Genomic DNA, 12741 nt, shown 5'->3' on the forward strand with positions numbered 1-12741 from the left:
AGAGATACAGCACGGAATGGAATCTTGCAGCCCTTTGAGCCAGCAACCCACCAACTTAACCCTAGCCTAATCATGGGACAACTTACAATGACCAACCAACAGACTGACCGGTGGTGTCTTTAGACTGTGGGAGGAAACCAGAGCACTGGAAGGAAGTGCACTCATTCCACAGGGAGGATGAAGAAATTCCTTCCAGAGAACCTGGGATTGAACTCTGAACTCCAGTGCCCTGAGCTTTAAGAACGTTGTGCAAACAGCTACGTTACCATGGTGCCATTTTGAAGTATACATGGATGATTTAGACATTCTAGATTCCACATGACTAACTGCAAAAAAAAAACAATTCTAATGATTAGTTGTAGTGTGACAGGTCTAACCAAATCTTTTCAAACAACAATCCTCAATTTTCTTCAACATCACCAAAAGAAAATTTGTCATAGCCTCAAGATTCAGGGAGTAGATTTAGGCCGGAGGGGAGGAGGAACTGCTTTTCCCAGAGGGTAATGCATCTGTGGTAGTCAATGCTCAATAAAGCAGTGGAGGCTATCTCAGTAAATATCTTTAAGACAAGTTGGATAAGTTTTTGCATAGCAGGAGAATTAAGGGTTATGGGGAAAAGCCAGGTAGGTGGAGATGAGTCCACGGCCAGATCAGCCATGATCTTATTGAATGGCAGGGCAGGCTCGATGGGCCGGATGGCCTACTCCTGCTCCTATTTCTTATGTTCTTATGTTGTCAATAATCTGTAATATCTTCAGACATGCATTCAAAGACAGTGTATATAATTATTAATAAGTCCAACAATAGTTAATAAACAGTTTATTTTGTAAAATTGGATGCTTAGGGTGTCTGCGTATTAGTGCAGATTGATGTTGCAATTTAACTGATGATGGGATACCATTTTCCAAAGCAGTCACACTACAAGAATCTACACACCAATTAGGATCACATTGTGATCACAAGCATATCTGGAGAATGAAAGTCCGTACTTAAAATAAACAAATATTAACAACAACTTTAAAATATTAAGCAATGTTAAGCGATTCAAATATTTACTAGTTCTTCTCGGTGAATGGATGGAAGTGCACTGGATTCATCTTTTCAGCATGTCAGAGCCTAGTTGACGAGCTCAGTACGGAACCAACAACTCAAAACATACGGCCTCATTCTTTGACACAAGTTGGACGGTTGAGCATTGCTGGAGGTTTGAGATGAAATAATCAGGTGAAGGCTACAATAGTGAGCCTCTGACAGCTCAGTTTTATCCTCCATGTCAAAAGTCAATGTCATATACACACATACTTACATTATATGCACAGGTACAATGAAAAACTGATGTCTCATTGCTCCATGAACACTTCCTTCTGATTCACTACTATCATTATTTATTCATTTATATTTTAACTTTCAGTCATTTTTATGTCTTGTGCTATACTGCGGCCACAAAACAAAACAAATTACCTTGTATGTTAGTGACAATAAATATGATTCTGATTACATGGTGCCTTAAATTTTATTTTTTATTTATCAATACAGTGCAGAGTAGGCCCTTCCAGCCTTTCGAATCACGTTGACCTAGCAACCTCACAACCATGATTAACCTTAACCTAATTGCGGGACAACTTACAATGACCAGCACCTCGCTGTCTCCGAGAGGATTTTGGGAGGCAGCGAACACAGGCCTTGTGCCAAGGAAACTGTGGGGGGTGGTGGAGGGGTGGGGGAGTTTGTGAGCCAGTGTTCGACTGCACTTGGACTCCGCTTTAAAGATTGATGCAGATGCAGCAGGTGAGCTCTGGCTGTCTGATTGAGAGTGGGATTGGACTGCAGCCAGAGCGGGGAGTCTGTGCGGCCTGCCAGTGTGCCCAGAGGACATTACCAGTGATTTGGGTTGTGCAGGGTATTTGATGAACTGAATGACTGAAGGGGGAAGTGGCTGTTCTTGAAGCTGGTGTGGGGCTTCAGGCTTCTGTACGTCCTGCCCAGTGGTTGCTGAGTTGTGTGTGAAGGATTCTTTAGTACTCTTCAAAGAGATCTCCAAACACTTCTAAAATTGTATTTATTCCTGTAAGATATTAATAAATACTTTTATTTTGTAATAAGTCTTGCATTGACCATTTTGTAGATGTAATTCCACTTCAACTATTTTTCACAGCCAGTAGATGTTTTATTTTATATAGTAATACAGCACAGAATAGGCCCTTCTAGCCCTTTGAGTCATGCTGCCCGAGCAACCCCCAACAAACCAGATTAACCCTAACCTGATCACAACGCAATTTATAATAACCTATTAAACTACCTGGTACGACTTTAGACTGTGGGAGGAAACTGAAGCATCCCGGGAAAACCCATGCATTCCACAGGGAGGATGTACAGAGATTCCTTACGGAATGGTGCTGGAAATGAACTCTCAACTCTGGAATACCCTGAGCTGTAATAGTGTCACCCTAAACGCTACGCTGCCACAGCGCACATATACTACAGACATGCATATTACAAATTTAAAAGGTGAAAGTAGAATCTGACAGTAGAAGGGTGGTTGACAAAAGTCACCTCTTGACTTGAAACCTGTGGGTTATTTCCTTAAAGAAAGGATGTTAGCGTCATGCTCTGTGTTGGGATATATTCGAATGGTGTGATAAAAGTATTATTATATTTACACAAAATAAAGGATTATTTCATGGAAGACCATGCTCAGAACTGATTTAGCAGCCAATAAACTGCTTTAAGATGTGTGGTGGAAAGTACTGATGAAGCTTTTAGCAGTCACGATTAATAAACCATTTCCCAGAGCAGTTAAGAGTCAATGGCATTGCTCGGTTTTCTGTCTTTTAGATAAAATGTTCAAAACTAAACTACAAAAGTGCATCCCTGGAGTAAAACGGATTTGTTTAAAGCCATTTGTTTTACAGAATTTTTGTTCAGATCCATGAATGGTCTGTGAACATACCAGTTGCCTGCAGGAACACCTGTGGCCATAGATTATAAAAGGTGAGTGGAAGGAGAAGTTCTTAGCTAAGCCTATAAAACTCATTAAAATTTCAGCAAGATGTGTGGTATGTTTAACATTCAGCTCACACAAGACTATAAACCAATTTTCAATTGTCATCCTCAATTATAAACAAGTATTTTTTAATATAAATATTCAGCTCTACAATGTTGACAATAATTTTCATAAAAGTCAAAGGGAACAAACTTGGCAAGGCCATTGTATACTGTAGAAATCCATTGGGAATCTATTACCTTCTGTCTGCAGTTAGGGAGTGATTTGAACTGAAGCTTAAGGAAAGCACCTGTCTCTTCTATTGCACCATTTATGAGATCAGCATTGCCTGGGAACAAAATACTCAAACACCTTTCTTGATTTACCAGACAAATTCAAAGTTATAGAAATAAGGGGAGAACAATTGGAATTTGGATTGTAAATATACTTCTGTTGAAAATGACTTACATAAGTAAAAGTGATGTATACAGTAAAGACTATTCTATAACATGCATTGCAACTTTGAATTATTAAGGAGTTTCGAAGCCTGGAGGAAAGTTGTTACTAACCATGTAAGGGAACTGCACAAGACGCAAGGCATCATTCAATTAGGCCATTGGAGGAAAGCGAGCTCTGGAAAAGTCTGGGTCAACAGCAGGCTGCTTCAGCCAGTCATAGCAATGGCAATTGAAGTCAATGCTAACTAACTACCATCTCAACTTGACATCACCTCTTATAGACACTGCACTGTTGGTCTGTCAAATATTTAATCACAGGCAAGCCATGCTCAGAGCGTTCATTGTGATGCCGTTTTAAAAGTTGCGATCCTTTCTCATCGTAGTGGAATTTGACTTGCCTACGTCTGCAATCTGTCACTTTTAAAGGCCGGTGTCAGCTTTCAGAGCAGGTTATAGGTGGGCAATTATGGAAACAAGTTTAAAGCAGTAATGGTGTTCCCAGAGCTAATAAGTCCATTTGTCAACTTTTAAGATGATGATGGGCCACGTTAGATTCCCAAGTATTAGGAAATGGGACAGAACTATTTTTGAAAAGTTTGTATGGTGTAAACCATTGCCAAATTAAAGGTTATATTTCACCTCCTCCTTTCTCAACAAAAACAGTATGTCTCTTGAACTTGGCAACTGATATTGACTCTAGGCTAAGTCATGTCTCAGTCATCTCCAGTTTAGAGATCGCCACGTTGTGAATGCTATTTACAGTACTCCAAACTGGAAGAAGCCTAAGTGTATTGCTACTTCAACTGTAATGAGTGTTTGGGTCCCTGGGTAATGGTATGATATAAGTGCTAAAAGAGCAGGTATCGCACTTTCTGCAATTGGACATGAAGGTGCTGAGAAACGGGGAGTAAATGGTGAAAATAGAAGCGTGGAAGAGAGGACAGTGGAGAGAATAGTCCTTTGGAATGCTGAAAGGTGACGGGAGGTTATAGTGGCATCATGTTGAAGGTAGTGAGAATTTATTTATTTAGTGATACAGCGTGGGGCCACCCAACAACATATCTATTTAACACTCCAGACTGATGGCATGAATATTGATTTTTCCTTCCAGTAAACAAATCCCCTCCTCTTCTATTTCCCTTTTATTCTTCTCACCTGCCTATTACTTCGCCTTGGGTCCCCTGCTCTTTCTCTTTCTCCTGTCAGATTCTTTCTTTTCCAGCTCCTGAACTTCCCCACCCATCTGCTTTCACCTATCACCTTCCAGCTACCCTCTTTCACCTCCCCCCCACTTTTTTTTATTCTGGCACCTTCCCCTTTCCTTCTCAGTCATGACGAAGTGTCTCGGCCCGGAACATTTATTCTTTTCTGTAGATGCTGCCTGACCATCAGTGATCAGTGTGTGTTACTTTGAATTTCCAGTATCTGAAGACTTCCTTGTGTTTGTATTTAACACTAGCTCATCACAGAGCGATTTCCAATTGAACTACTAACGGATATGCCTTGGAAAGTGGGGGGAGACTGCAGCAGCCATGGGAAACCAGATGGTCATTGGGAGAATGCACAAATGCCTTACAGAGAGTGCTGGAATTGAACTGCGAACTTCATTGCTCTGAGCTGTGATGATGTCACACTAACCACTAAAGAGCCGTGATGCCCTACTGGATGATCCAATCATTGTGAAGGAAGGTAAGGTGAAAGTCAAGTAGAAGAGGAATGTAAACATTTAGCTGGGGGTTAAAAAGGCAGAAAGCAGGAATCCAGGAAAAGGACTAGATGTGGTTAAGAGTTTTGTCAGCTTTGGTTGAGAGAAAATCATGCTAACTGAAGAAGTACGATAGTTTGGGACTATTAGTGTAAAAATGTTGATATTGGAATGGTTATGGGAACCATAAAAGTTAGGAATGTTTGAATAGTGTCCTTACAGGAAACAGGGTGGGAGGAGGTGCAGCTAAGTTAATGGTGGGAAATAGGGAAGTTGGGAAGTGCAAGGGAAAAGTCAGAGCTGAATCAGGCGAAAGTGAGAGCGAGGTGGAAACAATAAAATCTACCCGTTTTGTATCAGAGCAGGAAACAGTACCAGTGTGGTTAACAATACACTGGGAAAAGAGGTGAGGGAAGAGAGTGAGCTAAGGACTGCTCAAATATTCTACAAAGAGAGAGCTGCGGCTTAGACCTGTGTGAATTCCTGAACTAAAACTGGCTGTATTTCTAGATCAAAACTAAAGATTATTTAAGTCCAATTTAGCCTGGCCTTATATTCAAAGTTCAAAGTAAATTTTAATATCAAAGTAGTATATATATGTCACCATATACAACCCTGAGATTCATTTTTCTGCGGGCTAACTCATCAAATCTATAGAATAGTAATATAACAGGACCAATGAAAGATCAACCAGAGTGCAGAAGACAACAAACTCTGCAAATGCAGATATAAATAAATAGCAATAATTAATGAGAACATGAGATAATGAGATAAGGAGTTCTTAAAGTGAGATCATTGGTTGTAGGAACATCTCAATAATGGGGCCAGCATATGTAGCTATCCCCTTCTATTCAAAAGCCTGATGGTTGAGGGGTAGTAACTGTTCTTGAAACTGGTGATGCAAGTCCTGGGGCTCTTGTATCTTCTTCCTGATGACTGCAGTGAAAAAAGAGCATGAACTGGGTGGTTGGGATATCTGATAAAGGATTCTGCTTTCCTTTGACAGTCTTTCATGTAAATATGTGCAGTGGTTTGGGGGGGGGGGGCTTTGTCTGTGATGTACTGGGTCAAATCTACTACCTTTTGTAGGATTTTCCATTCAAAAACATTAGTGTTTTGATACCAGGCCATGGTGCTGCCAGTCAATACACTCTCCACTACATATCTATAGAAGTTTGTCGAAGTTTTTGATATCATGCCAATCTCCACAAATTCCTAAGGAAGTAGAAGTGCTGCTGTGCTTTCTTCACAATTGCACTTATGTGCTGGGTCCAGGGCAGGTCCTCTGAAATAATAACACTCCAGAATTTTAAGTTGCTAACTCTCTCCACCTCTGATCCGCTGATGAGTACTGGCTCATGGACCTCTGGTTTCCCTCTCCCGAAGACTATAATCAGTTCCTTGGTCTTGCTGACATTGAGCGAGATGTTGTTGTTTTGACACCACTTTTATTCCTACAAGACTTGAGAGATGATCTGGTAGAATAAGTTTCATAGCTACATGTACACAGAGTTAAATATTTCACAGATGAAATATTTCAGTTTTGCTATCCTTTCCTCTGATGTCTTTAGCCTCCCTGACTCAAAACGCATTATTCCCTAAACCATCCTCAGATTCATTTCAAAACAAGTTTTCTTTCAGTGGTGCTTCCAGCTCCACAATCCACAATGACAAAGGTAGAAGATAAAAGGCTTTTGTAGGTGATTATTTGTTTAAATCACAGGCTTGCTTGTTTTGACCGTATTGCCTTAACACAACTTTTGAGTCACAGGGGAATTTCAAAGCCATGATTTTTCAGTTCATAAAAAATGTTATTGGCCTGCAACATTATTTCTCTCTCATAGGTTTTAGTTGATGAATTTAAGATAGTGACACATAATTGTAATACTGAATTCAATAGAGACATTTTCACTGAAAGAATAAAGACATTAATATAAGGGATAACTGGGGCACATAGCCATTATAGAAGGAACTGAATAAGGGAGTATGGTATAGAAAAAATATACTGTGTTGATACAGAGTGAGAGGAAGTTCAGATAAAGCTGAAGTACTTCCTGTTATTGTTGAATATTGCTGAATAGTTCATTACCAGTTAACTTGCACAACACCATAGAGGATATAAATTCTACACTGCTTCTGAAATTCAGTTTTTTCTGTATATTTAGCATTACCAAATATAGATAAAGTTTCAAGCATATTTTATTTAACTGGCTTTTGATGTAAACACATGATTTTAACACTTTAGTAGTTGATTATGTTTTTTAGGCGATACTTACGGAATGCAGAACCAATTTCAATGTCTTAACTTCGATAACTTTCTCTGTGGGACAACTCAGTTCACTTCTACAGAGCTCTGGCACAATGAAATTTGCAAAGATCTGAAGCTCAGTATGTCATGAAGTGGAATCCAAATTGGAGTAATTTCACTTACCCATACAAACTAAACCTTTGGTAAGTTTCAACGTACATTTATCATCAAAGTATGTATGCAGTATCCAATCCTGAGATTCATCTTCCCACAACCTGCCATGAAGAAAAGAAATACCATGGAATATGTTCAAAGAAAACTGCACAAAAAATAGAATAAATTGTGCATATGACAAAAAAAGAGCAAAAAACACACAATATAAAACATCAAACCACAGAGTCGTTGAAACAGTCTAGGGATGTTCAGTTTAGTTCAATTTAGTGCTGTGTTGTTCATTGACTACAGGCCGCAGATCTGGACTGTCCCGATCAAAACCGTGCCAAATAGCAATAAAACTAAGGAGTAATCAGAAACCAGAGACACATATAACTGCAGAGCCCAAACCACAAATGGCATCAGTCAAACCTTGTCCCAGACCCAGACTCCGAAACCATCCTCCAGCAGCAGCAAGCAAGAGGGAGGGAGTGGGAGTGGGAGTGGGAGGGGGGGGGGGGGGAGAAGAGAGAGAGAGGGAAGAAATGCCTGTACAGTGGTGAATTATATTTATGTCTTTACTTCTATGCCATGATTTAAAAATTAAAATTCACAAATAAAATTCTGGAAATGAATTCAGTTCATTTTTGAAAGATGTGGGGAAGACTTTTGCATATCTGGAATACTTTGTACTTCTTTATTCCAAATCAAAATGACATCAGAATCAGGTTTAATATCACTGGTATATGTCATGATCTTTCTTGGCTTTGTAGCAACAGTACAGTACAATACATAATAATAGAAATAATGTGAATTACAGTGTGTGTGTATATATATATATACACACACAAAATAATTAAGTTAAATAAGTAGTGCAAAAATAAAAATAAAAATGTAGTGATGTAGTGTTCATGGGCTCAAGGACCATTCAGAAATCTGATGGCCGAGGCGAAGAAGCTGTTCCTGAAGCATGTGTGCCTCAGGCTCCTGTACCTCCTTCCTGATGGTAGCAATGAGAACAAGGCATGACTGAGGTGATGGGGGTCCTTAGTGATGGATGCCACCTTTTTGAGGCATCGCTCCTTACGGATATCCTGGATAGTATGGAAGCTAATGCCCATGATCAAGCTGACAAAGTTTACAGCTCTCTATAGCTTACCTAGATCCTGTGCAGTAGTCCCCCGCTCCCCCCACCCCATACCAGATGGTGATGCAGCCAGCACATCTAGATATGCTGTTCTAATACTGGGCTCTGGTAATTCAATGACAGTTCTGCTTTGTTGGCCAAATTGCCAGGAAAAGCAGAGAAACTGTTTGTTCCACATGCTGTCTCACTGACAAGTCGGACAGTTGAACAACTTAAAAATAAGGAGACATAACCTTGTCTAGCATTCAAAGCCTCTTCACCTGATGGCAATGAAATTGGTCAATTTAACTGACCATAAAGGAACATTCATACATACCACAGAAGCAGTCAGTCGAAGGCAGGTACGACATCAAAGCTTTTGAAGGGCATAGCGGCTGTGAAGCGGGATTGCAAAATAAATATAAAGTGACTTGGCTGAGAGGGTGCTAGTTTACTTCGCTGTTCAGGCAGCCAAAGCTTTAAAATTTCCCTGCATTTTTGTTTCAGCAGCAAGAAGAAAGGAACTGCGAAAAAAGGAAACACTGGGAGATCGTTTATTTTACACAATCTTAAGCCCTCTGGAGAGAAACCCTTAGAGCTTACATGAGTTAACAGAGTGCTTCAAAAGCTTCAGAAATGCTACTCCTCACCAACACCAGAAGAAAATATTCAGCCAGCAGAATGAATTGGAAAACCCAAGCATGACTAAAAAGTACATTCCCCACAAGTCAGTGAATTTTGCTCCCTATTTGTCACTGCCATCTTGGAGAACAGCAAATATTAATAATGCATAGGTGCTAGGAATGTATTAGCAGCTACCCGTGTGAAAAGGATCAGCTGCAGATGCGGAAGAGCTGTTGAGACACAAGAGCCAATGCTTCAGAGTGCCTTCTTATTTATTGAAGGGATTTTGGGAAAAGTGTCAGGTGTGGTGTATGCAATGCATCATCGTAAAGAGATGTTGAGCATCTCCTGGATGGGGCTGTAATTAGGTTCATTGATCAAAATCAAGGGAGGCAGACTCCACCCCCTCTAACTCTACAACTGCCCCCCCTCACAACCTCTAAGCTTCAAAATCTTATCTGCTACCTTTGTTTAATCTTAGAGAGATAGTTAATAAGATTTCTACTTTTATTTAAAAGGAAAGTGCAGAAATGTTTCAGAGCTGAAAGATGTAATAAGCCCTGTCAATTCCTGTGTATTTTTCTTGCTCATCTGGAAGACTTACAGTACATGATAGGTACCAGCACTGAATGCAAAGATTTCCTAGGAAATTGCCGACTATGATTTTGACAATAATAAAGGATCTAAAAGAGATCAAGTACAATTCTACCTTGTTTAATGTTATATCTGTTCTGCTACACCTGCCATATAGTACATCTCTGATTTAAAAAAAACATGTAATTTGCCCTGTGAACATGCTAGCGTGTGATAGGTAGCGAACCATTTACTTGACAGAAATTTGCAGATATGGGAATACAGTTGACGGGAGTGCAGCTAATGAATAGGTGTAGACAGTGGCCGTGAATTTGTGGTTGTAATGATGGTAAAATTGTCAGTGTTCACCTTCATCACAGAGGAAAACTGACTGGTGCAGTACATGGGCAGATAAGCATGCAAAGACAAAGGTTCCACATTGTGCCAACCATTAGATTTCGGGCTGTGGAATCATAAATGAGTCACTTAGTTGATGTGAACTTCAACTACTCTCACTTTAACCAGTATTGGAAGTATTGAGGAACAAGCCCATTGCCCAGAATCACTGCCCATGGCCCCTGCCTGCCTATAGCAGGGGTTCCCAACCTCTTTGTGCCATGGACCAACACGATTAAGCAAGAGGTCAGTGAGCCCCAGGTTGGGAGTCCCTGGCCTACAGAAAGACAAGTTTGCTGGTCAAAAACAGCAGGAGAAATCTCAGGTGCCATCATCTAAAGGGCTTGAGTCTGGAATCCTTTTGATGGACCTTGACAGTAATTCATTCAAAGTTCAAAGTAGAATATATTATCAAAGTACATATATGTCACCTTATGCAATCCTGAGATTCATTTTCTTGAGGGCATACCTAGTAAATCTAAGAACCATAATAGAATCAATGAAAGACCATACACAAAAAGAAACCAAACTGTCTCCGCAAATTCAAAATAAAACAAAATAAATTATAATAATTAATAAACAAGCAATAAATAGCAAGAACATGAGACGAAGAGTCCTTGAATGTGAGTCTATAGGTTGTGGGAATAGTTCAGTGATAAGGCAAGTAAAGTTGAACGATTCCAATGATGGTTGAGGAGTAACACTTATTCCCGAACCTGGTGGTGAGGGTCCTGAGGCTTCTGTACGCATTTTCAGATTGCAGCAGCAAGAGGAAAGCGTGGCCTAGGTGGTGGGAGACCTTGATGATAAATGTTGCTTTCCCGTGACAATGTCCATGTAGGTGTGCTCCCTGGTAGGGAGGGCTTTACCCCAATGGACTGGGCCATATCCAATACTATTTGTAGACTTTTCCGTACAAGGGCATTGGTCTTTCAATACCAGGCCATGATGCAACCAGTCAATATACTCTCTAGCACACATCTATAGAAATTTGCCAAAGTCATGCTGAATCTTCACAAACTTCTAAAGAAGTAGATATGCTGCAGTGTTTTCATGGTGCTGGGCCCATGACAAGGTAGGAACACTGTTCTTGGTTCTATCAATGCTATGAAGTATATTCAATAGTTTTTAAATGGTTATAACATTCAGAGATGAGTAAAAACAGTTAGAATTGATGAAAAATATAAGAATACATTTATGAATATACACTTTTAATGAAAGGTTTAACATATGGGGAGCTCACTGGAGTTTAGAAGACAAGTGGGGGTGTGGGTTATCTCATTGAAACCTAATGAACATTTAAAGGCCCAGATAAGAGCAGTGCCTACAGGTTGGTTTTCAGTTGTTTGTGCAAAAGATGTCCAAGTCCCTTTGAACACCAACGCTCACCAATCTCTCACCATTTAAAATGTACTCAGTATTTCTGCTAGTTTTCTAAAAAGGTAGACAACCATTTGCTTTTGTTCATCTTGTACACTATCTGTCTTGTTGTTGCACGCTCACTTAGTTTGTCTATTTCCCTTGAAGCCTCTTTTCATCCACATTCCCACTTAGTTCTGTGGCTTAGAAATATCACATTCAAACACCTCAGTCAAATCACTAACAATAAGCGTAAATGGTAGGGCCACGAGCAACAATCCCAGTTTAAACCCATATACGACAATCCGCAAACCTGAGAAAGACCTGTTTACTTCTACTATTTGTCTTCTCTCTGTTAACCAATTCTATATCCACACAAGTATAGTGTGGGTTTAGATGTGGTTAACAGAGAGAAAACTCCAGTTTCACTCACCCTGACAGAGTCGAAACTTATCAGTAGAAGATAGAACCAACGAACAATGTGACCGAGGGCGAACCCTTCAGATAATTCACAAAACTGCTTCTTTCATTTCTCTTACATCTTTTTCTGCTGCTGTTGCAGCCTGTGATCTACATTTTGGTGATGTGTTTTTGGGCTGATTGAGCAATCTGGTGCTTTGCTGTCCCTCGGAGTGTTTGGTGAGATTTTGTCTCAAGACCAAGACCCCTGAGGCGGGGTGTAAGCCCAAGATTGACTTCATTTCTTGCTGAAGATTGAAATTATTGAGATGAGAGCGGAAGGCGAGTGGGTGTTCAGCACCCCCTATTAGTTTTCACTCTTGCTGCCACAGGAAGATCTTTCTCTCTCTTTCTCGCTTGCTGCTCCCAGAGAAAGGTCCATGCGTTCAAATGGTCTCTCTCTCCTTCAATGCTGTTGGGTCTTGTGTGATTTGTTTTTTTTGTGTGTGGGGTTGGAGGGGGTATTGTTTGATTTTTTTTGTGAATGGGTCCCATGCTTTTTTTGTTTCATAGCTATCTGAGATGAATCTCAGGGTTGTATACTGCATGCATACTTTGATAATAAATGTACTTTGAATCTTTGTAGAACCTTTTGAAAATCCAAAACCATCACATCCACTGGTCCCAAAGCTATCACTCATGCTCCCCCCTTCAAAC

This window comes from Hemitrygon akajei, chromosome 2 (assembly GCF_048418815.1).
Source record: "Hemitrygon akajei chromosome 2, sHemAka1.3, whole genome shotgun sequence".
NCBI classification, from domain to species: Eukaryota; Metazoa; Chordata; class Chondrichthyes; order Myliobatiformes; family Dasyatidae; genus Hemitrygon; species Hemitrygon akajei.